The 22,589-nt window shown below is 42.1% G+C and overlaps 3 long non-coding RNA genes across 4 annotated transcripts; 2 read left to right on the top strand and 1 right to left on the bottom strand.

Moving 5' to 3' along the window:
* Window positions 1-1,485: 1,485 nt before the first annotated feature.
* LOC126608914 (uncharacterized) lies at window positions 1,486-4,089 on the bottom strand. The gene is made up of 4 exons (XR_007618026.1): window positions 4,010-4,089; window positions 3,854-3,916; window positions 2,330-2,778; window positions 1,486-1,758 (listed from the first exon to the last, which is right to left on the bottom strand). It is a non-coding gene; the product is annotated as an uncharacterized LOC126608914 (long non-coding RNA).
* A 3,687-nt stretch (window positions 4,090-7,776) lies between these two features.
* On the top strand, window positions 7,777-9,710 carry LOC126608910 (uncharacterized). Its single transcript, XR_007618021.1, has 2 exons — window positions 7,777-7,905; window positions 8,030-9,710. It is a non-coding gene; the product is annotated as an uncharacterized LOC126608910 (long non-coding RNA).
* A 4,182-nt stretch (window positions 9,711-13,892) lies between these two features.
* Window positions 13,893-15,749, top strand: LOC126608913 (uncharacterized). 2 transcript variants are annotated; one of them, XR_007618024.1, is made up of 4 exons: window positions 13,893-14,311; window positions 14,395-14,492; window positions 14,667-15,393; window positions 15,646-15,749. It is a non-coding gene; the product is annotated as an uncharacterized LOC126608913 (long non-coding RNA). The 2 variants fall into 2 exon arrangements; XR_007618025.1 differs by lacking the exon at window positions 14,395-14,492 and having other exon boundaries at window positions 13,895-14,311.
* Window positions 15,750-22,589: the final 6,840 nt, after the last annotated feature.

Raw genomic sequence — 22,589 nt, 5'->3', positions numbered from 1 at the left:
AAATCATTCACAAGAACTCACTAAATTGAGAGCTTGATCCTTTGTACTTGTGTAAGCCCTTCACTACTAATAAGAACTCCTCTACTCCGTGGACGTAGCCAATCTGGGTGAACCACGTACATCCTGTGTTTGCTTCTCTGTCTCTATTCATTTACGTACTTATCCTCACTAGTGACCGAAGCAACCAAGCGAAGGTCACAAAACCTGACACTTTCTGTTGTACCAAAGTCTTCGCTGATTTTGTGCATCAACAATGTCAGTACTATTACTTTAAATCTTTAAATCAGAGAAGTAATCGCACATAGTTGTTCAGGTATTAAATAAACGTATTTTTGTTGAGCGATATAATATATAGTTTCTCATATCAAAATAAGTTATATTTTATAATGTGTGACATACTTTTTTATTCTCTTATGTGTTAGTAAGCGCATGATACGTTAGAAATCAAAATGATCTTTAATATACTTTACGTACTCATTCATGATAAATAGACATGCATATCATACATATTATGAAGGTATTGAGAAGATGAACTATGCTAACAAGTAACACTCGTCCTCAGTATTAGGACTTAAGTAACTCTCAGTCTCAACCCTCCCATTTCACGTAGAACAAGGGATACTAATCTAACTCATTTATGATCTATGTACACCTGCTCTAATACCGTGTTAAATATAAATTTGTAGAAATTAACGTCTTTCACTCTCAATATTGTACACTTTAAAGGGACGACAAACAAAAATAAGATGGATGTCACTGCTTGCTGAGCATCCCCACATATACACACACACGGACATTTGTGAATTGTGGTTGGCATTTGACAAATAGTAATGAAAGAGAGAGAGGTAGCTCTCACTCTCTCAGCTGTGTATCAAGAAAATACAGAAAGAAAGATCCGACAGGCCACACGTATGCTGTACTGGGGGTCATGCATGCATGTTGGATTGGAGATATTGAGAGAGAGAAGGATGACCAGCTTCTGTAGCTGTCTCTTTTGGCTCAAACCCCCAGCAGGTTGTGCGTCCTTTTTGTTAGCCCCGCTTTATAATTTGACATGCAAATAGAACTGGGATTGGGACTTTCCTGGTTGCTCTCGTTCTGTTTCGGATAAGGTCATGTCATTCTGCCATGCTCAGAAAACGAAACGACATCCGGCATGGGTCATTCGTGCTTTCTCCAGATATATAGGTTTTGGATGATAGTCATGTGATACAAACAAGGATGGGGTTTTGCCACTTCCTTCGATTTCCAATGTCGATATTTATACACCACATAAATTATAATGAGATTCCTTGAGATTTTGAGAGTATGTTTAGCTATAACTAGTATTTAAACCCGTGCGATGTAAAACTCCGTTAAACATGTGAAATATATTAAAATCTATTTACATTTATATTAGAATCTAAAAATGATCCAAAATGTATTCGGAGATCACGAAAAATAAATGTCTTGAATAAATGTATAAAATCTTAAATGCATTTAGACACACATACCATTTGAACAAAAGGGTCAGGGCTCTTGGTATGCTACAACCAAAATAATGTAAAGTAGCTAGGTACAAATATCTTCCATATTTTTCTATCTACATTATGAGCTGCTTATTATCCAAAATACAATAGATTGGTTAACCAATCAACTTTTCAAAAATTGATCGAAAGTATGTGATCTCATATCCTTGGTTGCTCATCCCTATACATGCAGCACAATAGTTATACAACTCCATCATTGCAAGTCCTCACATCATCTTTCATTGCACCCCTGAAAAGCAAAATGATTCAAAAATGTATTTGCCCAAAAGTTTAACGTATTTACCATATGTTTCCTTCAGTCAATTGAAGAAATCTAACATTTTAGTATATGAGGTTTGTTCAAAAGAATAAAAATTCTTCCTCAGTTTTTCAAATTAGACACTAAATTCTTCAAGAAGCATAATAAGATAGTGTCCTCGTATATATTGATTGTTTATTGATTACGTAATACTTATATATTGACTATGTATGATTCAATGTTTAGTTCTCCACAATACATAGTTAATATATGGTAATTACATAGAGATCAATGAACCATCAATATGAGAGAATTTTGTACAAAGATCTATTTATCAATTGCAAGAGCATGCTAAGCATAATTTTTGTTGTGCGTTTCAGTTCACATATAAATATTTCAGTTTAAATTCACATCATCTATGTACATTTCAGTTCACTACACAATTTGCCAATCTCAATTTCAGTTCACATATATTAAATTAGTTCACCTTCATATACACATACACATTTGACATTTCAGTTAATATTCACAAAAGTCACATTCACACATAAAAAATAATTACCTCAGGCAAGCAATTCACCCTCCACATAATATGCCCCTAATTCTTCTGCTTTTCTTTTACAAATATTGCAGCGCTTCTAAGAAGAAACATACCTAATAAGATGTAATAACTATCAAACTCATAGAAATATAAACCCACATTCCATTACGTTGCCAATAAACTAAATACTCAAGAATTTTTTTTGACATTGCATCATAAATCCCTTTATAAACCAGAAAAGCAAATCATATTTCAATCGCAGGAGAATAAATAAAAGAAAATCTAAATGTAAGACTAATTATAAAAGGTTCAAGGATGTGATTCATCATATGCTGTCATTACAAAATAATATAGAAATGAATATATTCTTCAAGAATGATAAAAATAAAAAATAAAAAAAAACCATCATTAATGTTACATGCAGCTCCTTAGGAACGTATCCTGCATCAACAGCAGCACGGGTAGCTCAACTAAGAAAAAGAGAAGAAAGAAATGTCAGATTTATGTTATCCATACTGCAAAAAAAAATGATTGAATTAGATTGAATCTGACCAATTTGAATAAAACTAAACGAAAAAAATTAATCACAATTAAGTTAACCTCTTCTTCTCATATATTGTTTTGTTTCTGCGTAGATCGCATTGTTTACTGTTTAGACACAAAAATAACATATTTAAAATCCTCAACACCATTACAAAAACTATATGCGCAATATTATTTACAGATAAAGGATAAAGATTTAGTAACAGAACAATGGATTGTAACAAATTATCTTCAACCAAGTAGGCATGAATCTTTACTTATTAAACAACACCAAATTTAGAAAATTAAAGAAATTCATACCAAAAACTTCAACTGTCACACATATAGCTATAAATTTTAAATCAAGTACTTTTTCATCTTCTTAATGATGTTTTCAGTCAATATACTATTTGTCCCCAAAAGACTTTTGTGTTATAAACCTTGTTGTAATTTAACATTCTATTAAAGGAAAAATATAATACACACAAATGTACCCTCTCCTTCCCCTCTGTAAAGGAAGAAGACAACAAAGAGAGAAGATGAAAAGAACCGATTTAAGTATCATGTGTTACATAATTTACAAATGCTACATCTCTCAACCGATGTCAAAATGTTCCCAATCAAGATCAATTGCAATTCTGACATAGTCATACTGTGATCAAATCGCTTCTAAGAAGCAACATACCTAATAAGATGTAATAACTATAAAACCGATAGAAAAATAACACCAACTTCCTTTATGTTGGCAGTAAATTAAATACTCAAAAAATCTTTTTGACTTTGCATTGTAAACCCCTTTTGTAAAACAGAAAAGTAATAACCATATTTCTAAAAAAAATTACTTTATGCACACAAATAATCAGGTAAACATATTATCCATTGCACTTTATGAAAACAAATATATGCACTGGGCAATTATGCCTCGAAGGCCAAAAATGCAAAATACCTATAGTAAAAAACTCAGAAAAAAGTGAGAAATCGATAATCCATTAAGGAAAACAATAAAGAAAGCAATTGGGTTACCAGTGTCAAGCGGTCTTAGTTGCCTTGAAATGGGGGTAGCACCCGAGCTTCAATTTTCATGCCCTTAAAATTCAAAAATGACATGTTTAAATCCGCAAATAGACGCATTGTATATAAGAAGAATATACTAAATATAATGAGGTTCAGAAGCCCAACCATGTGAGTAAAATCCTCATGCCAGGTTGCTCATGGATGACCTCCTAGTCCTTGGAGTAGTCTGGAGACTTAGCTTCCTGCTTTCAAGTTTAGAAGGGAAGTAAAAGGTTTACAGAATAAGTGAAAAATAACTTGCATCTATATAACATTAAAGTTATGTACACTTTTTAAGTGACAATGACTTGGTTTCACAATTCTTATTTTCGAGTATTTTGGTACACGATTTTGCACAGTTCTAAAATCTTGTATTATGATTTGGATTTCTGTTATGCATGCATACAGTACAAAAGTAATATAGTAATTAAAAGGAAAGACACTTGCAGCTATGTTTTGCATCTCTTGTGTTTTATTATAGTTAGTTAATTAATTTTTTTTTCTATAATTTTTTTTCTAATTGCTGCATCTCTTGTGTTTTAATTATTTCTTTTATCTCTTAGTTATTTCACTCATTGAAACCATCGGATGACATTTTTTCAGGCACCAAAAAAAACCACAAACCCAAAATCACAAAAACATCTAATTTAAAATATCGGATCACATATTGTCATGTACAAAAGGATGATAACAAATCCAAAAGAAAAAAAAAATCATAAACTAACTAAAACATTAGATTGGTGAAGACCGTAACCTTGAAAAAGATAGATGCACAAAACTCTTCGAGACCGTTTCCAATTTCAACGTTGGAAACTAAAATAGAGACTGATTGCAAAGGTTCACTGGCATAAAAGTTCTTCGAATCAGAACAGAATTTAGCTTGGATTTTCCCAAAAATTTAATCGCAGCAAACATGCCAAACGCTACAGATCGAACATTCATGCAAAGAAAATTCGATCACGAATTGAAAAAAAAGTGAGAGAGAGAGAGACGAACCTTTTTGCCGGTGCCAGTGGTTCGAAGCTTGAGAGAAAGCTCGAGAAATTTGTGGAAGCAAATGGAAGAGCCCTGCTTTTCTATCTTTCTTCCCTTTCACCACGATGAGCAACACGTGTATAAGCGGAAGAACCAACGAAATCGAAGCAGGAGACTCGGCAACGATAGACGTGTGGCCTAGGACGGCAAATCTGTCATTTAATTGTGTAGCTAAGAGTAAAAATGCTTGTGGAAAAACCGAACGGAGGGCATTTTCGCCACTCCACTATCTGTGAACAGTACACGAGAGTTTGGGTAAGGGGCCGTTTACTAATCTGTAATCAAAATAGATGGAATTGGATTAAGGAGGAATCGAATTGAGGAGAATTGAAATCCAGATTTCCATTAAACCTGTTTACTACAGTTTTCTGGAATCGGAGTATAAATGATCTTGTTTGAATATAAGTTGTTTACTAATTCACTTAAATCGGAATGAAAATTTGTATGATTACTAGAATGCCCTTTGTTGATACACAAAACCGGAGGTCCTGGAACAACGTAAATCCGACCGTGAATCTGCATGAAATGTAAACAACATAAGATGTATCGTGGTTCACCCTAAGGTTTGGGCTACGTCCACACTGATTATATTTCTCTGACTGTATATATGGATTACAAGGGGGAGGGGGAGTCCCTAAGAGAGAGAGAGTAAGAGAGTGTTGTTGTGTTTGTGAGGGTATTGCCCTCTGTTGGGTTTTCTCCATCCCCTTTGTGAGGGGGGATGAGTCCCCTTTTATAGAATAAGGGGCTCCTCCTTTTACATAATTATATGGGCTGGGTAATAAGGCCCAATGTATCAAAGTATGAGGCCCATTATGTGTGGTACCAACAGTAGTCCCCCAAGTTTTCAGTTAAGAGAGTCTTTGGCTGGAGACTTGAAATTCAGTCCATGTGTGGGCCGAAGTAACTAGATGTTGTTTTGAACTGATGCTCGATATAAGGCAATGCTCAATCTGAAATAACGCTCAACTAGAAGTAGCACACGCTGCGGGGCTTCGAGGCTCGTGGCTTATGTTGCCTTGGTTGGCTCGGCTTGTGGCGTTTTGATGGTGAGAGAGTCCCTTTTATAGAATAAGGGTTCGCTCCTCAATACATAAATGATGGGCTAGAGTTGATGCTCGCGGCGGGGCGGTTGCTCAGTAGGTGGCGATGTTCTCTAATGGTGGTGAGGGAGTCCCTTTTATAGAATAAGGGCTTACTCCTCAATACATAAATGATGGGCTAGAGTTGATGCTCGCGGCGAGGCAGTTGCTCAGTAGGCGGCGATGCTCTTTAATGGTGGTGAGGAAGTCCCTTTTATAGAATAAGGGCTTGTTCCTCAATACATAAGTGGTGGGTTAAGAGTGATGCTCGCGGCGAGGCGGTTGCTCAGCTAGCGGCGGTGCTCTCTAACGAATGTGAGGGACTCCCTTTTATAAAATAAGGGCATGCTCCTCGATACATAAGTGATGGGCTAAGTCCCCCAAGTATTTTTCATGAGTGCTCTCTAATGAAAGTGAGGGAGTCCCTTTTATAGAATAAGGGCTCGTTCATCAGTACATAGATAATGGGCTAAGTCCCCCAAGTATTTTCATGAGGCCCAGTTGAGGCCCAATATATGGTACATAATGTAGTCCCCCAAGTCTTCGGTCAATAGAGTCTGTTGGCTGGAGACTTCAAATTGAATCCATGTATGGACCGAAGTGGCGGTTGTTCGGAAGCGGTATTTGTATACCTTGCACTGAAGTTTTGTAGGTGAAGCTTTGCAAGTGAAGCTTTGAAGCTGGAGCTCTGTAAATGAAGCTTTTGAAACTGATTGACATGAGTAATGCTCATGAATGTTTATGTTGATTGACATGAGTGATGCTCATGGATGTTGACATGAGTGATGCTCATAAATGTTGACATGAGTGATGCTCATGAATGTTTATGTATGATTGATATGAGTGATGCTTATGAATGCTTATGTATGATTGACATGAGTAATGCTCATGTATAATATGAAGTACTGGGCGTACTTTTGATCACCTGGTTGGTGGTATGAAGGAGAGTATGGGTTGGTACATTTCATCACCTGGTTGGTGGCATGAATGGCTAGTTGCCAAATGATATTAGAGTACGGGTTGTACATTTCATCACCTGGTTGGTGGTAATAGCGGCAGGGTGTCGAATAATTTTTTGTAGTGTTTGACGTACTTTTGATCACCTGGTTGGTGATAATAGAGGGTCTGGCTCTTTTGGGCATACGGGCCTTCGCTCACCACATAGTATTCCAGCCCATTTATTTTGGGCTTGCCCTTTTTTTTATTTTTTTTATTACCCTCTGATGGGGTTTATACAGATATCTCCGAAAGACACGAAAAATAAGTTACATCATTCGAAAATAAGGAAAGTAAACCACATCACTCTGGTGGGGTGTTTATTCCTTGCTTTTGCAGTGTGAGTGTTTATTCCTTGCTTTTACGGTGTGAGTGTTTATTCCTTGCTTTTGCCTGTGTTTTTTCTGCTGCACTCTATTTCTTTCTCTTTTTCTCTTTTCCTTTTGCTTTCCACTGCGTCTCTGTCTCTGTCTCTTGGCGAAACTGAAGGGCTAACTCCACTTGCTTTTCTTGGACAGCGTGGTCGTGCCCATCCATTCTCACTCCTCTTTTTTCTTTTTCTGCTGTTTGAACACAAGCTGGTGTACTCCAGCTGTAAAAGGGGATGATTCCACATGCATGAAAACCGCGAGCACATGGTCATTACTTTTGCTTTTCTCTTTTGGCAGCCTGGTCATTACTTTTGCTTTCTAAAAAATCAGAGCATGATTCCACATGCATGAAAACCGCGAGCACATGGCTTGCCTTTCCTATCTGCTGAAGAAAGTGGGGGTGCCGTCTGCAAAGCTCAAGTTGCCGGAAAACACCATGTTCGTCTTCCCATCTTCGAACTGTCCGCGTGTCACTGACCAAGATGGAAATAACCCTGACGCGAGATAAAGATTGGAACTGCTAGTTTCCATAGCTATGGTACTAGCTAATGTTCTCTGCTCACCTTGATTTTCGGGATCGGTTTCGAGGCTTCAGTAACCTCAACAACTGGTCCTCCTCCTGCCTTTATATATATATATATTTTTTTTTTCTTTCTTTTCAGCTAAATTCTTTGAAGCTGAGCTCTATAGTCGGCGTGGATGAGCTGATCATCGTCAGATTCTGAAACGACTTGTTGGATGAGAGGATCGATGTCATTGGGAACTGCGGCAGAGGATATGAGAGGGAGGAGGAGGTGATGGCCATGCCGATGTTGGAGGAAACCTTCAACCTCTGCTTCAGGATCCTCTTCCCCCGACGTTGGAGGAACCTTCAACCTCGAGATCAACGTTCCCATTTTCCATTGAGTAAATCAAATTTGAGTGGTTCCTTTAAATGAAGCAATGAAAGCTTTGCCCAACAACCCCCAAACTTGGATTAAAAATCCCTAACCCAGGAATCTTCGATTCACTCATGGCCTGTCTGCAGAGGGTTGTACAAAGAGATGAACGGAGATCTTCAGATCCATTGGAAACGGAAGCGGAGGTCCAAAAATGCTTGGGTGTTTTGGTTATGTCAGTTGGCATTTGCTTTGGCGTTGGTAAGGACCAGAAAAGTACAGCTCAGTGAGGATCATGACTCAGGTTTGGGAGTCAATGAGGACTGAGCCGTGGCGCGACCAAGCTGAGTCGAGTGAGAGAGGACTCGGAACTGGTGAGTCAAAGGGTTGCAGACGACAAGTGACCTGGTCGACTTGGGCTGAGCGAGAAGGCGACTGGGTGTGGGGAGCGGAAATCGAGGAAATCGAGGGGGAATCTGAGCCATGTGTTGGGTGGCCACACCTGCAAAACAGATACAACTCGAACATGATCTAACTCGAATCAGATCTCATCGATCTCAAGCTTGTTCTCATTTATCCGCAGGAGACCAGGAACGATGACTAGTTCCGAGGCATGATGAATCACCGAACCAACTCGCTTACTCACTCACCAAATTGGCAGAGCGATTCCTAAACTCTGACTTACTTCTCATGACTGTGCTCTCGGAGATCAACGACAAGACCTTCTTCTCCACTGCGATCTTTGCGATGCGCCATTCTAGAATACTTGTTTTGGCAGGTTGCCTAGGAGCTCTGATTTGTGATGACTATTCTTTCTATTCTTGTCGGCTTGGCTGCTCCAAATCTGCTCTCAAGGAAATGGTCCTATCACATAATGACGGTGTTGTTCTTTTTAGATTGTACATGGCTGTGTGTTTGTGTCCATTTCTGGGTTTGTAGAGAGAGAGATGGGACTGGGATTTTGGTTTGGTGTTTCTGCAGATTCACAGTAGAGATGAAAAAAATGAAAGAGAACCGACATAGTTTTTTGTGTCGTTTCCCACAGACGGCGCCAAATGTTGATGCACAAAACTGGAAGTCTTGGAACAACGTAAATCCAACCGTGAATCTGCATGAAATGTAAATAACACAAGATGTATCGTGGTTCACCCCAAGGTTTGGGCTACGTCCACATTGATTATATTTCTCTGACTGTATGTATGGATTACAAGGGGGAGGAGGAGTCCCCTAGAGAAAGAGAGTAAGAGAGTGTTGTTGTGTTTGTAAGGGTATTGCCCTCTGTTGGGTTTTCTCCGTCCCCTTTATGAGGGGGGAGGAGTCCCCTTTTATAGAATAAGGGGCTCCTCATTTTACATAATCATATGGGCTGGGTAATGAGGCCCAATGTATCAAAGTATGAGGCCCATTGTGTGTGGTACCAACACCCTTTATTATAAATAAATATTTTATAAGAACTTATAGGAAATCAAGTCAATTGATATAAAATTAAAAATAAAAAACTAACCAACCAAACCTCAACCCAACCGTTCTCTCTATCTCTGCCTCAATCATCTTTCAACGATTTGAAATTTGTTGATGCACAAAATCAGCGAAGACTTTGGTACAACAGAAAGTGTCAGGTTTTGTGACCTTCGCTTGGTTGCTTCGGTCACTAGTGAGGATAAGTACGTAAATGAATAGAGACAGAGAAGCAAACACAGGATGTACGTGGTTCACCCAGATTGGCTACGTCCACGGAGTAGAGGAGTTCTTATTAGTAGTGAAGGGCTTACACAAGTACAAGGGATCAAGCTCTCAATTTAGTGAGTTCTTGTGAATGATTTAACACAAATGGCATTAGGCAATATTGTGGGGGAATGACCCCTATTTATAGAAAAACTTGTAGCTTTGTCACATTGACATGTGTCATGTTATGATTGGTTCTTGATGTCGACACGTGCTGCACTCTGATTGGCTTCTAATCTTGACACGTGTTGAGTAGTGATTGGCCTCCTGGTCGGAGGGGAACTCTTCTAGGTCCTTGACAGTATAGCGTTGGCCGGTGCTCGGTAGTTTCGGGATTGGTCAAGTATGGTACAAACAGTGCTCCCCTAAGTTCCCGAGTGAGGGAAGCTCCTCGGTTGGGGACTTGCAAGATCCAAGCCGCTGAGTAATCACGAAACTTCTAAGTACCGAGGTGTGGTATCGTCTTCACTTGCCTTATCTTTCTCATAGGTAGACGTGGCATCTTCTCTGGAAGTACGCTTCCTCCATCCAGGGGTGGTATCTTTAACCGATGAAGATGCACAAGGTAATGTATCAATTTCACTTGAAGCTTACTTGTAGTTTCGGGCTTGGTCAAGTGCGATACAAACCCTATAGTAGGAGTCCCCCAAGTCGCCGAGCTAGGAGATCTGCCGAAAGAGGTGACAGACAAGGTAAGCAGTCAAACTTCCAAGTAAGCAACCCAGGATCAGAGGTTTGACTTCGGCTTCCGGTTGATTGTTCTCCTTCTCCTTGTCTCTCATTCAACTGCCAGGATAAGGAGAAGCAAATGGATAAGAGATGATATGAGGTACTTTTGCTTTTGAAGAAGTAACTTTCCACAGGCTTATTCTTGAACTGTGCTGGAGGGTTTTCTGGTGCCTTTCAGAGTATAAGGCCGACTAAAAAATTTGAGGGTCAAAACAAGTCCATCAAATCTAGAGTACGTTCGACCTTGATGATATGGGATACTTTTGCTGTTGACGGAATAATGAATGTGGTATGGAAAGGTGTCGTGCTGTAGTGATCTGTTTCAGCTCACCGTTGAACCTTCTGCTTCAATCTTTTGCATGGCAGAAGTGGTGTGCAACCTTTGCATTTAAATGGTCCTTCATAACATTCCTTCATAGTGACTCATCCACGCTTGGCAGTTTCAGTGTAAAGAGCCAATATCTGATCAACTGTCATGAGGTATTTGCCGGTGGAATTCGTGACCTTGACAGCAGTTGAGGATGAGTACTCGAGAGCAATGTTAAGTAAGCAACCAGGCAAAGGCTCCAGGCAGTCAGTTCCAAATTGGAGGTTTGATTTCAGGTTCCGACTGACTGCTCTCTTTCTCCTTGTCCTGCAGGTGTGGACAAGGACAAAGACAAAGACAGGGAGAAAGCATGATATGGGATACTCTTGCTTTCGACCCTGATGATATGAGATACTCTTGTTCTTGGTGTGGCTTATTTGCTGAGGTATTATCGGGGGGGAAATAAAGCTGAGTATTTCGAGAGGTTATGTTGAGGGTGCCTTTTCGAATGCGAGAAAGGGTTGAGCATTTTTGCAGGTTTGCCTGTCCGTTGAGGAGGGAGGTCAATGTATATATGGATTTCCCAATAACAAGTAGTAATGCTATTCCTTTACCCTTCTTGGTCACAGCAATGTAGTGGGAGCTGCCAGCTTCACGTGTTTTAATTTTGTCAGAGCACTTTGAAAAAGTGGTATGTGGTATCTGGAAAGCTGATGTTACGTGTGAAGATTACAGACAAGCTTTATCTAAGGAAATCTGGCTCTCGAAGTTCTGAGAGTTGTGCCTCTTCGGTTGTCGAACAAGCAATCCCGTCGAGGATCTGACTCTCGAGATTCGGAAAGCGGTGCTACTCCGGTTTTTGAGAAAGTAATTATGTTGGGAGTCTTTTCTCGAATGTGAGTAAAGGTTGGACGTTCTTGCCAACCTGTCTTGCCGCAAAACACGGAGGTCGACACACATAGGGACTTTCCAGTTGTCAAGCAGTGGTGCTGTTCCTTTACCCTTATGGGTAATAGTAGGGTAGCTGGAACTTCGAAATTCTCGTGCCTAAACTTTGTCAGAGATCTTTGATAAAGTTATATGTGGTACCCGAGGAGTTGATGGTGCATATGGAGAGCGGTGATTGAACAGTAAGATTCACGTGCTTTCTACTTCACCAGAAATCTTCGACAGATTGCCCGCAATTTCCGCAAAACTGAGTGTGCATGTGACAGGTGCTGACGAGGCTGAAAAAGCAGGTGCTTCTTCGATTTCTGAGATCGGCCCTCGTGGTCTCTGAGCAGCCCAGCTTTTGAGAAAGCAAACGCCTCTTCGATTTCTGAAGCTCCGTCGAGTGCAGATTTTTATAGAGGCTGGCATTAAGTTCCACAGCACACTTGAATCTCTACCAGTAGAAGCTCATTTCTTGCACTTCTAAGATCTTGATTTGTCTGACCTCTTCCCTCTTCAACACATTTGAAAATGTCTGGACCCTCCGACCGTCGTTTTGACTTGAACCTTGGAGAAGAGACAGCCACGCCTTCTCCAGACAACATATGGCGCCCATCCTTCATATCCCCTACTGGTCCTCTTACCGTTGGGGATTCTGTGATGAAGAATGATATGACCGCTGCAGTGGTGGCCAGGAACCTTCTCACTCCCAAAGATAACAGACTACTTTCCAAATGGTCTGATGAGTTGGCTGTTAAGGACTCTCTGGCTCTTAGTGTTCAGTGTGCAGGTTCTGTGTCTAATATGGCCCAACGCCTATTTGCTAGAACCCGCCAAGTTGAATCATTGGCTGCTGAAGTGATGAGTCTCAAACAGGAGATTAGAGGGCTCAAGCATGAGAATAAGCAGTTGCACCGGCTCGCCCATGACTATGCTACAAACATGAAGAGGAAGCTTGACCAGATGAAGGAATCTGATGGTAAGGTTTTACTTGATCATCAGCGGTTTGTGGGTTTGTTCCAAAGGCATTTATTACCTTCGTCCTCTGGGGCTGTACCTGGTAATGAAGCTTCAAATGATGAACCTCCAATGCCTCCTCCTTCTGGGGTTTTGTCAAGTACTGAGGCTCCGGATAACCACCCTCCGGTGCTTTCTCTTTCTGGGGCTCTACCGACTACTGAGACTTCCCCTAAGCAACCTTTGTGAAGGCTTCCTTTTGTTTGTTTATTTTGACTCATGTATATGTACATATTTGTGGCTTATCGAAAATATTAATAAATAAGCTTTGCTTCATTTCAACATATTGTGTTAAATACACCAAAGCCTTCTTCATAAAGTTCTTTGAATTTTTGCTTTTGTTGAAACCTGTATTGTTGAAGCTTTGTGAGTGAAGCATGTAGTTTGAGGTAGTGTTCCCTTAATTTCCCGAGTGAGGAAAACTTCTCGGTTGGAGACTTGAAAAATCCAAGTCACTGAGTGGTTGTGAGACTGCCGAGTGTCAAGGTGCAGTAGCATATGGTGGGAGTCCCCCAAGTCTTCAGGCGAAGAGAGTTGCCGAATGAGGTGTCTAGCTAGTAGTCAATGTCATGAGTAGGAAAACTTCACTTGTTTCTTTTCGAAGTGGTAACCCAGGGCTCGTTCTTCATATATTGTTTTTTTTGTTATGAAGATGTGTTAGGCCCAAAGAAGTGGAGGCCTAGGCCCTTTTTTCTTTTTTTTTTTGTTTTTTTTTTTTTTTTTTTTTTGTCGACTGAGTGGGATGTTTTCAGCTGAATCCAAATAGGGGGATGTTTTCAGCCGAATCCAAGGAGGGGGGAAAGCATGACTCATCATCATTTGTCATGATGTTGTTCCCACACTTCATCATCATGTACTACTTTTCCTTTTCTTCTTTCATAATATGCCATCAATGTGTTTAATTTTCTTTTGCTTTGCCTTTCCTTTTTGGCTGGAAAGATTGCCATCTTTCCTCACAATCGGATTTGCTGCAGTCTTGTTGAAGGAAATGTGGGTGTTGGAGCTAGGTAAACCAAGGAGGGTGTCTACGTAGAGGGAGTGGTAGCTCTGCAATATAACACCATTTTCTGTGGCTCAAATCGCAAAACCATCTTCATGAAAGTTGTTCCTTAGCTCGTGAACTACAACATATCCGAATTGGAGATCCATCGGAGCAGTACAACTCCAGAAATTCAGGTATGATGAGTGATTGTTCGTCATTTGTATATCAACGCGTCAGACTTGTTGTGAGCTTCAAAAACTCCATTTTCTCTTGCTCAGATCAACATACTTTCTTCATCGAAGTTGTTCCTTAACTTGTGAACTACAACATATCCAAATTTGAGGTCCCTCGGAGCAGTATAACTCCAGAAATCCAGGTATGATGAGTGACTGTTTATCATTTGTCCGTCAACCCGTCAGATTTGTTGTGAGCTTTGAAACTCTATTTTCTCTTGCTCAGATCAGCATGCTTTCTTCATCGAAGTTGTTCCTTAACTTGTGAACTACAACATATCCAAATTTGAGATCCCTCGGAGCTGTATAACTCAAGAAATTCAGGTATGATGAATGACTGGTTATTATTTTTCTGTCAACCCGTCAGATTTGTTGTGAGCTTCGAAACTCCATTTTCTATTGTTTAGATTGGCATGCTTTCTTCATTGAAGTTGTTCCTCATCGTCTCTTTCATACATATCAAAAATTCAGAATGAACTAATGGTTAAATACTTCCAGATCTTCGAAACATCACAGCAGCTTCGAAATCTGCAAGAATCCGACTGTCATGTTTGGAGCTTCAACACTTTAATTTCCGTCGCTCAAACAGAAATGGTTCCTTCTTGAAAGTTGTTCATATGCTCAAGAACTATAGGGTGTCCAAAATTCAGCTCCATTGGAGAAGAGCAGAGGTTGCAGAAATTTGATAGATGAAAGGAGGCGGAAGAGGGAGAGAGAGAAAAAGTCTCTTGGGTTGGATTTCTATTTTGGGGCAGATTCCAATTTTTGTAGCACCTTCATTATTGATGAATTGCTTGTACTTTTGTCCATTATGAAACTTGGGACTTTGGCTTGTTGTTGGATCTATTATAATATGTTTGGGAACATATATAAGTGAATAAATAAGAAGGAAAATTTTAGGCCCTTGTGGGTGTAAAACAAAAAATGTTTATGTTTACCCAAGTGTTTTTGTACAAGTTCAAGGGCATCTTGGGTTTTGTGAACAAAATTTGTTTATTTGGAGCAAGGTTTTGTGTTGAAGCTTTGTAGGTGAAGCTTTGGTGTTGAAGCTTTGTAGGTGAAGCTTTGTAGATGAAGCTTTCTAGGTGAAGCTTTGATGGTGAAGCTTTGTAGATGAAGCTTTGTAGATGAAGCTTTCTAGGTGAAGCTTTGATGGTGAAGCTTTGTAGATGAAGCTTTCTGGGTGAAGCTTTGATGGTGAAGCTTTGTAGATGAAGCTTTCTGGGTGAAGCTTTGATGGTGAAGCTTTGCAGATGAAGCTTTCTGGGTGAAGCTTTGATGGTGAAGCTTTCTAGGTGAAGCTTTGATGGTGAAGCTTTCTGGGTGAAGCGACGTAGGTGAAGCTTTGTAGATGAAACTTTCTGGGTGAAACTTTTTGGATGAAGCTTTGTAGATGAAGCTTTCTGGGTGAAGCTTTGATGGTGAAGCTTTGCAGATGAAGCTTTCTGGGTGAAGCTTTGATGGTGAAGCTTTCTAGGTGAAGCTTTGATGGTGAAGCTTTCTGGGTGAAGCTACGTAGGTGAAGCTTTGTAGATGAAACTTTCTGGGTGAAACTTTTTGGATGAAGCTTTTTTTTTTTTTTTTTTTTTTTTTTTTTTTTGGGTGAAGCTGTTTTAAGTGAAGTTTTTTGGCTGTGTATGAATAGATCTATTGTTTGGATATAAGCCATTGTTTGGTTGTTCCTTTCTTTGTATAGTCTTGTCGACACATACTTAGATTTTGTTTCGTGTTGGATATATCTGCTTTGAGGTTTCAACACTTGAGTGTTCCATTGCTAGGAATGTAAAAGAGTGAGGGCCAAGTTGGCTAAATTACCTCTTTAGTGAATTCATTGCCAAATGGCCTTCATTACATAGGATGCCGAACGGCTATAGCTCAACACTTGTACATCGTGAGTCTATTTGTAGTAGTACTTCAAGTGATCAGCATTCCATGGATGGCCAAGGGTCTTGCCATCGGAGCTTCTAAGTGTGTAAGAGCCAGGGCGACTGATGCCAATGACTTCATACGGTCCATCCCAGTTTGGACTAAGTGTGCCTTCACTCGGGACTCTGTCGCAGAGTAATCTTTTCTTTAAGACCCAGTCTCCTATTTTGAAAGAGCGAGGCTTGACCCTAGAGTCATAATAGTTGGAGATGCGCTGCTTGTAGGCGACATTCCTCAAGTGAGCTTGGTTTCTGTGTTCCTCGACTAAATCCAAGTTGAGGGTGAGTTGTTTGTCATTTTCACTTTGAATGTAGTTCTGGACTCGGAATGTTGCTTGCTCGAGCTCAACAGGGACAACCGCCTCTGTGCCAAAGGCAAGTGAGAATGGAGTTTCTCCTGTTGAAGTCCGATATGAAGTGCGATATGACCAAAGAACTTGGGGTACAAATTCTGGCCAACAGCCTTTAGCTTTGTCCAAGCTGGTTTTCAAAGTGCGCTTGATTATTTTGTTGATGGCCTCAACTTGTCCATTAGACTGGGGATGAGCTGGAGAGGCAAAGCATAAGTTGATGTTGAACTTAGAGCAGAACAACCTGAACTTCTTGTTGTCGAACTGTCGCCCATTGTCAGTGACTATCGCATTGGGAATGCCGAATCTACAAAGGATGTTCTTCCACACGAAGTCTTCTATCTTTGCCTCAGTAATGGTTGCCAAGGGTTCTACTTCGGCCCACTTTGTGAAGTAGTCCACTGCAACGACTGCGTAACAGACTTTGCCCTTCCCTGCCGGCATTGGGCCGATCAAATCAAGTCCCCACTGGGCGAAGGGCCAAGGGCTGATCATAGGAGTAAGAGGCTCTGGAGGGGAATGAGGAATAGCCGCATATCGTTGACATTTGTCACATGAGCGGGATACTTTGATGGCATCCTGGTGGAGTGTTGGCCAGTAATATCCTTGGCGAAAAGTCTTGTGTGCTAGGGACCGAGATCCAGCATGATCTCCACAGACTCCCTCATGTATTTCCCGAAGGACGATTTCCGCCTCGGCAGGCGTAAGACACCTTAAGTATGGCAGGCTAAAACCTCGCTTATAGAGTTGATCATTGATGATCAGGTAGCGGGTAGACTTGTATCGAATTTGCTTAGCCTGGACTTTATCATTTGGGAGGGTGCCATGAGCAAGGAAATTATAGATCGGGGTGATCCAACTATCCCCCTGTTGTAAGTTGCATACTTCTGCGGCCATGGTGCTTGGTGTTGCCAACAGTTCGACATGAATTTTTCTTCCAATCTTGTCTTCCACAGCCGAGGCGAGGCGAGCCAGGGCGTCTGCATGACTGTTTGCCGCTCGAGGAACTTGGGTGATCTGGTAGTGGAAGTGCTTGAGCAAAAGTTGTGTTTGCGCAAGATATGCTGCCATGGAGCTGTCCTTAGCATCAAAGTTGTTGGTAACCTGGTTGACCACCAATTGGGAGTCACTGAAAATATCAATTTGTTTAACCCCGAGGTGTTTGGCCAAACGTAATCCTGCTAGAAGGGCTTCATACTCGGCCTCATTATTTGATGCCTTGAATTTGAAACGAAGAGCATACTCCATTGCTACTTTGTCGGGTGTAGTCAAGACTAGTCCCGCTCCACAGCCCTGTTGGTTGGATGAGCCATCAACATACAGACTCCATGCTGGGGTTGTTGGTTCTATCTTCTGAGCTTCCGGGGGTAATGAAGCCACTGCTTCAGGTGTAGAAGCAATGTCAACCGGATATGTGAAGTCGGCAATGAAGTCTGCCACTGCTTGGCCCTTCTCAGCTGGCTTTGGTTGGTAGGAGATGTCAAACTCACCCAACGTTATTGCCCATTTGATCATTCGCCCTGAAGTGTCAGGACTTTGGAGTATCTGTCGAAGAGGATAATTGGTAAGCACGATGATGGAGTGCGCTTGGAAGTAAGGGCGGAGTTTTCGAGCAGACATGACCAATGCCAGAGCCAATTTCTCAATGTTAGAGTACCGTGTCTCCGCATCTTGTAAGGCTTTGCTAGCGTAGTAGACAGGTCGCTCAATATTCCCATCCTTTCGAATGAGAACGGAACTTACGGCTGAAGCTGATACCGATAGGTAGATAATGAGAATGTCTCCTACCTCGGGCTTGGAGAGTAGAGGGGCTTTACTCATGTACTCCTTGAGGTTTTTGAATGCCTCGGCACATTCATCAGTCCATGTAATGTACTTCCTACTTCCCTTAAGTGCTTTAAAAAAGGGAGCACATTTGTCTGTGGCCTTAGAAATGAACCTGGTTAAGGCTGCCACCTTGCCAGTAAGGCTCTGGATGTCCTTTGAAGTTACCGGTTCCTTCATGTCGAGGATTGCTTTGATCTTCTCGGGATTAGCTTCAATGCCTCGTTGGCTAATCATGAAACCTAAGAATTTGCCAGAGCCTACGCCGAAGGCACATTTGTTGGGGTTTAACCTCATTCGATACCTCTTCAAAATAGTGAAAGTTTCAGATAGGTTGGTGATGTGTTGGTCAGCATGTTTGCTCTTGACTAACATATCATCAACGTAAACTTCCATGCTCTTCCCAATCTGCTCGGCGAACATTGAGTTGACTAGTCTCTGATAAGTCGCTCCTGCATTCTTTAGGCCGAAAGGCATGACTTTATAGCAGTATAGTCCTCTGTCGGTAGTGAAGGCTGTGTGTTCTTGATCCGAAGGGTTCATGAGGATTTGGTTGTATCCTGAGTAAGCATCCATGAAGCTCAGGAGTTCACACCCGGCCGTAGAGTCTATAAGTCTGTCAATAAGAGGAAGAGGGAAGCTATCTTTCGGACACCCTTTGTTTAGGTCGGTGTAGTCAACACACATTCTTCACAAGACCTTTTGAAGCAAAAAACTTTCTTTGGTCGGATTTTTCTTAACAAGGACCATATTTGCTACCCATGTCGGGTAATTGACTTCGCGGACAAAGCCTATGCCTTTGAGTTTTTCAACTTCTGCTTTCATTGCCTCGTATCGTTCAGCGTCATAAGATCTTCGCTTCTGTCTCACCGGCTTGATCTTGGGGTCAATACTCAAACGATGACAGATGACATCGGGAGAGATGCGTGGCATGTCCTCGTATGACCAGGCGAAGACTTCAGTGTTCTCTTTCAAAAAAGATATCAATGCTAACCGAAGGGGTGGTGACAATGTGGTGCCAATATTCACCATGCGGTCTGGATGGTCTTTGGAGATAGAGATCTTCTCTAACTCTTCAGCGGGTTGTGCTTGCTGGGTGAATGAGTCATCTCGAGGGTCGTCGGGTTGACTGTTACCATCCTGAAGACCCGAGTTGGATTCATCTGGACTGGTCTTTACGACTTGGTTATGTATAAAGAGAGTCTCCTTGGGGACAGACAGGTGTTGTTTGACTGAAGTGTTGTAACATGATCGAGCACTAAGTTGATCTCCCCTGATGTACCCATTGCCGAAAGGGGTTGGAAACTTCATCAACAACATATGTGTGGATACCATGGCCTTGAGATCATTGATGCCTGTGCGCCCAAAGATGACATTGTATGCCGTCGGGCAGTTGACCACTAGGAAGTTAGTGGTAATGGTAGCTGTGTAAGGGCCTGTACCAATAGTAAAGGGTAAATGTATGCTCCCTAAGGGTTGCACGATATCACCGGAGAAGCTTATCAGAGGAGAAATCGAGCGATCGAGCAAGTGTTCATCTACACTGAGTGCCCTGAAAGCTTCGGCAAACATGATATTGACCGAAGCCCCTGTGTCTACGAGGATTCGTCGAACATCAAAGTTGGCTATGTGAGCCTCCACGATCAATGGGTCGTTATGAGGGTAGATGATGCCTCTTTCTTCCTCAGGGTAGAAACATATCGGATCCCAGTTAGGCTTTTGATACTTCCCTCCCCTGATGTCTTCCACGTGAAACACTTGGTGACCAGGCCTCAGAATTCGTTCACTGTTTTTCATGGCCCTATTGGAAGATTCAGATATGGGTGTGCCGCCGCTTATGGAATATATGACATTCACCTGGCGTTGGTTACGGTTATCTCTTTGAGGGTGAAGAAGGAATTAATCAATTTTTCCTTCTCGTGCCAAAGCTTCAATACGATCACGGAGGATGATACATTTCTCGCTATCATGGCCGTTATGCTCATGGTAGCAACAAAACATGCCCGCGTTATTCGGGGGCGTGTAATCTGGGTGCCTCGACTTTGGCTTTGGTATCAGGTGAGCTATGCTAGGGTAAATGGCCGCGCATGTGGCATTCAAGGGCGTGTATGTCTCATACCTTGGGGTAGGGGGTATCTTGACGCGGGTTTGACCCACTGCATTGACTGCCTGGGGGCGAGCGTTATTGTGGCGATACCCTTGGTTATCGGGATAGTGTCCCTTACTCTTTTTACTGAAAGGAGAGTGGTGAGGATGGAAATCCTTCCTCTTGCCTTGAAATTGATATGTCTGTTGATTCGGCGAAGCATTATGCAAGGCATGGGGAGGTGCCACTGCTGTTTGGAAAGTCGAGGTCTTCTCATTTAGGTGAGTCTGGCTTCCACCTCCCACTTGTTGATAAAGGATGGTTGTAGGGGGTTTCTCCTGATATGTCTTTGCCTCGGCGGAGGCATGGTTATAAGCCTGCGCCATCACCTCAGAGTAAGTCTTCCAAGTATTGGCATTGATCATGTATTTAAAGAAACAATCACGTAGGCCTGCCGTGAAGGCTTTGAGGGCAGTCTTGTCGTCTGCCTCGGCACACCGGGAGTATTCATGGCTGAAGCGGCCAGCATACATACGTAATGACTCGTCTGGCTTCTGGCGGATAGTGTACAAGTCATCTGCAGAGTGCAAGCGATCGGTTTGGAAAATGTGTTGGGAAACAAATAGTTTCCTCAATTCCTCAAATGAGTCTACCGTCTCAGGTGTAAGACGACAATACCAATTTAGAGCTCCACCAGAGAGGGTGGAGGGGAAGAGAAGACATCGCTCTTCGTCGGTGTGCATCCGGTATGCCATGGTGGACTCAAAGAGGTTAAGGTGCTCAATCGGGTCCTCTTTTCCTGTATAAAGTTGCAAGCCAAGCTTTTGCTTTGTCTTTGCTTGAAGGGGGGGTGTTGAGGATCCTCCTTGTAAGAGGGCCAGGCCTGGGTTGGTTCCAGTCAGGTATTTCAGCCTGACGTTCAGCCTTCAACTTGTTTACTTCCTCAAGAAGTTGTAGGACAAGGGGGTCCTGAGCGGAGTTATGTGTCACTGGAGCTTTCTTTCGTAAATCTCCATCTCCTCTTGGCATTAGGAAGGTTTGATCAAGGGCATGTGATTTTTCCCTGGACTCGTTGTACTGGCTTCCAGGGTATGTCTGTCGGAACACCTCTGAGTCCCCTGTACCCTCATGTCTCTCTGGGACTTGTTGCCCCTTCCCCAAATTGGTGGCCGGCTTGGGCCGTGGCAGGGGACCGAGTCTCTCAGAAATCCTTGGGTCATTAATCTTTGAGCTTATATGGATGGAATTCTCTCGACGTTGCTTCAGGAAATCCCGACAATCGCGAAAGACGGCTTTCGATCCTTCTGCCCCTTCAGCAAAGAGGTGTCTCCCTCCACTTCTCATGGTTCGGGTCGAAGCAACTGGGTTAAGAGAAGCCTCATGTTGATTATCAAGTCGAGGGGTAATCTGTTCCCTATCAGGGATATCTATGTCGAATGCATGTGACCCTCCATGTTGGAGGGCACCCAGTTGATGGTTGACTTCCACGGGGGCAACAAGCTCGCGTGTCTGAGCTTGCCTAGCTTCGTGGAGTGTCTCGAAGAGCTTCTCATATTGCTCCTGGAGGACCTCATTCCTCATTGCTATCTTGTTGTTCTGAGCTTCCAACTCATCGACTTTAGCTTGAAGAAGAACTCGTTTTCCTTCCTTCTTTCGTTGTTTCGCACTATGTGCAAGGGGGGTGTCATTCTGTGTGCTGTGGCTTCCTTCGCTTCCCATGTTGGAGAGGGATGCCTGGTCAAAAGAAAGTGTACGAATGATAGAAACCAGCTTGACACAGCTGAAGAGAGTAGGAATAAGTGTCGTTTCCCACAGACGGCGCCAAATGTTGATGCACAAAATCAGCGAAGACTTTGGTACAACAGAAAGTGTCAGGTTTTGTGACCTTCGCTTGGTTGCTTCGGTCACTAGTGAGGATAAGTACGTAAATGAATAGAGACAGAGAAGCAAACACAGGATGTACGTGGTTCACCCAGATTGGCTACGTCCACGGAGTAGAGGAGTTCTTATTAGTAGTGAAGGGCTTACACAAGTACAAGGGATCAAGCTCTCAATTTAGTGAGTTCTTGTGAATGATTTAACACAAATGGCATTAGGCAATATTGTGGGGGAATGACCCCTATTTATAGAAAAACTTGTAGCTTTGTCACATTGACATGTGTCATGTTATGATTGGTTATTGATGTCGACACGTGCTGCGCTCTGATTGGCTTCTAATCTTGATTGGCCTCCTGGT

The sequence above is a fragment of the Malus sylvestris genome, chromosome 16, assembly GCF_916048215.2.
Source record: "Malus sylvestris chromosome 16, drMalSylv7.2, whole genome shotgun sequence".
NCBI classification, from domain to species: Eukaryota; Viridiplantae; Streptophyta; class Magnoliopsida; order Rosales; family Rosaceae; genus Malus; species Malus sylvestris.
Note: the sequence above shows the minus strand (reverse complement) of the source record. Positions and strands in the feature narration are given on the sequence as shown.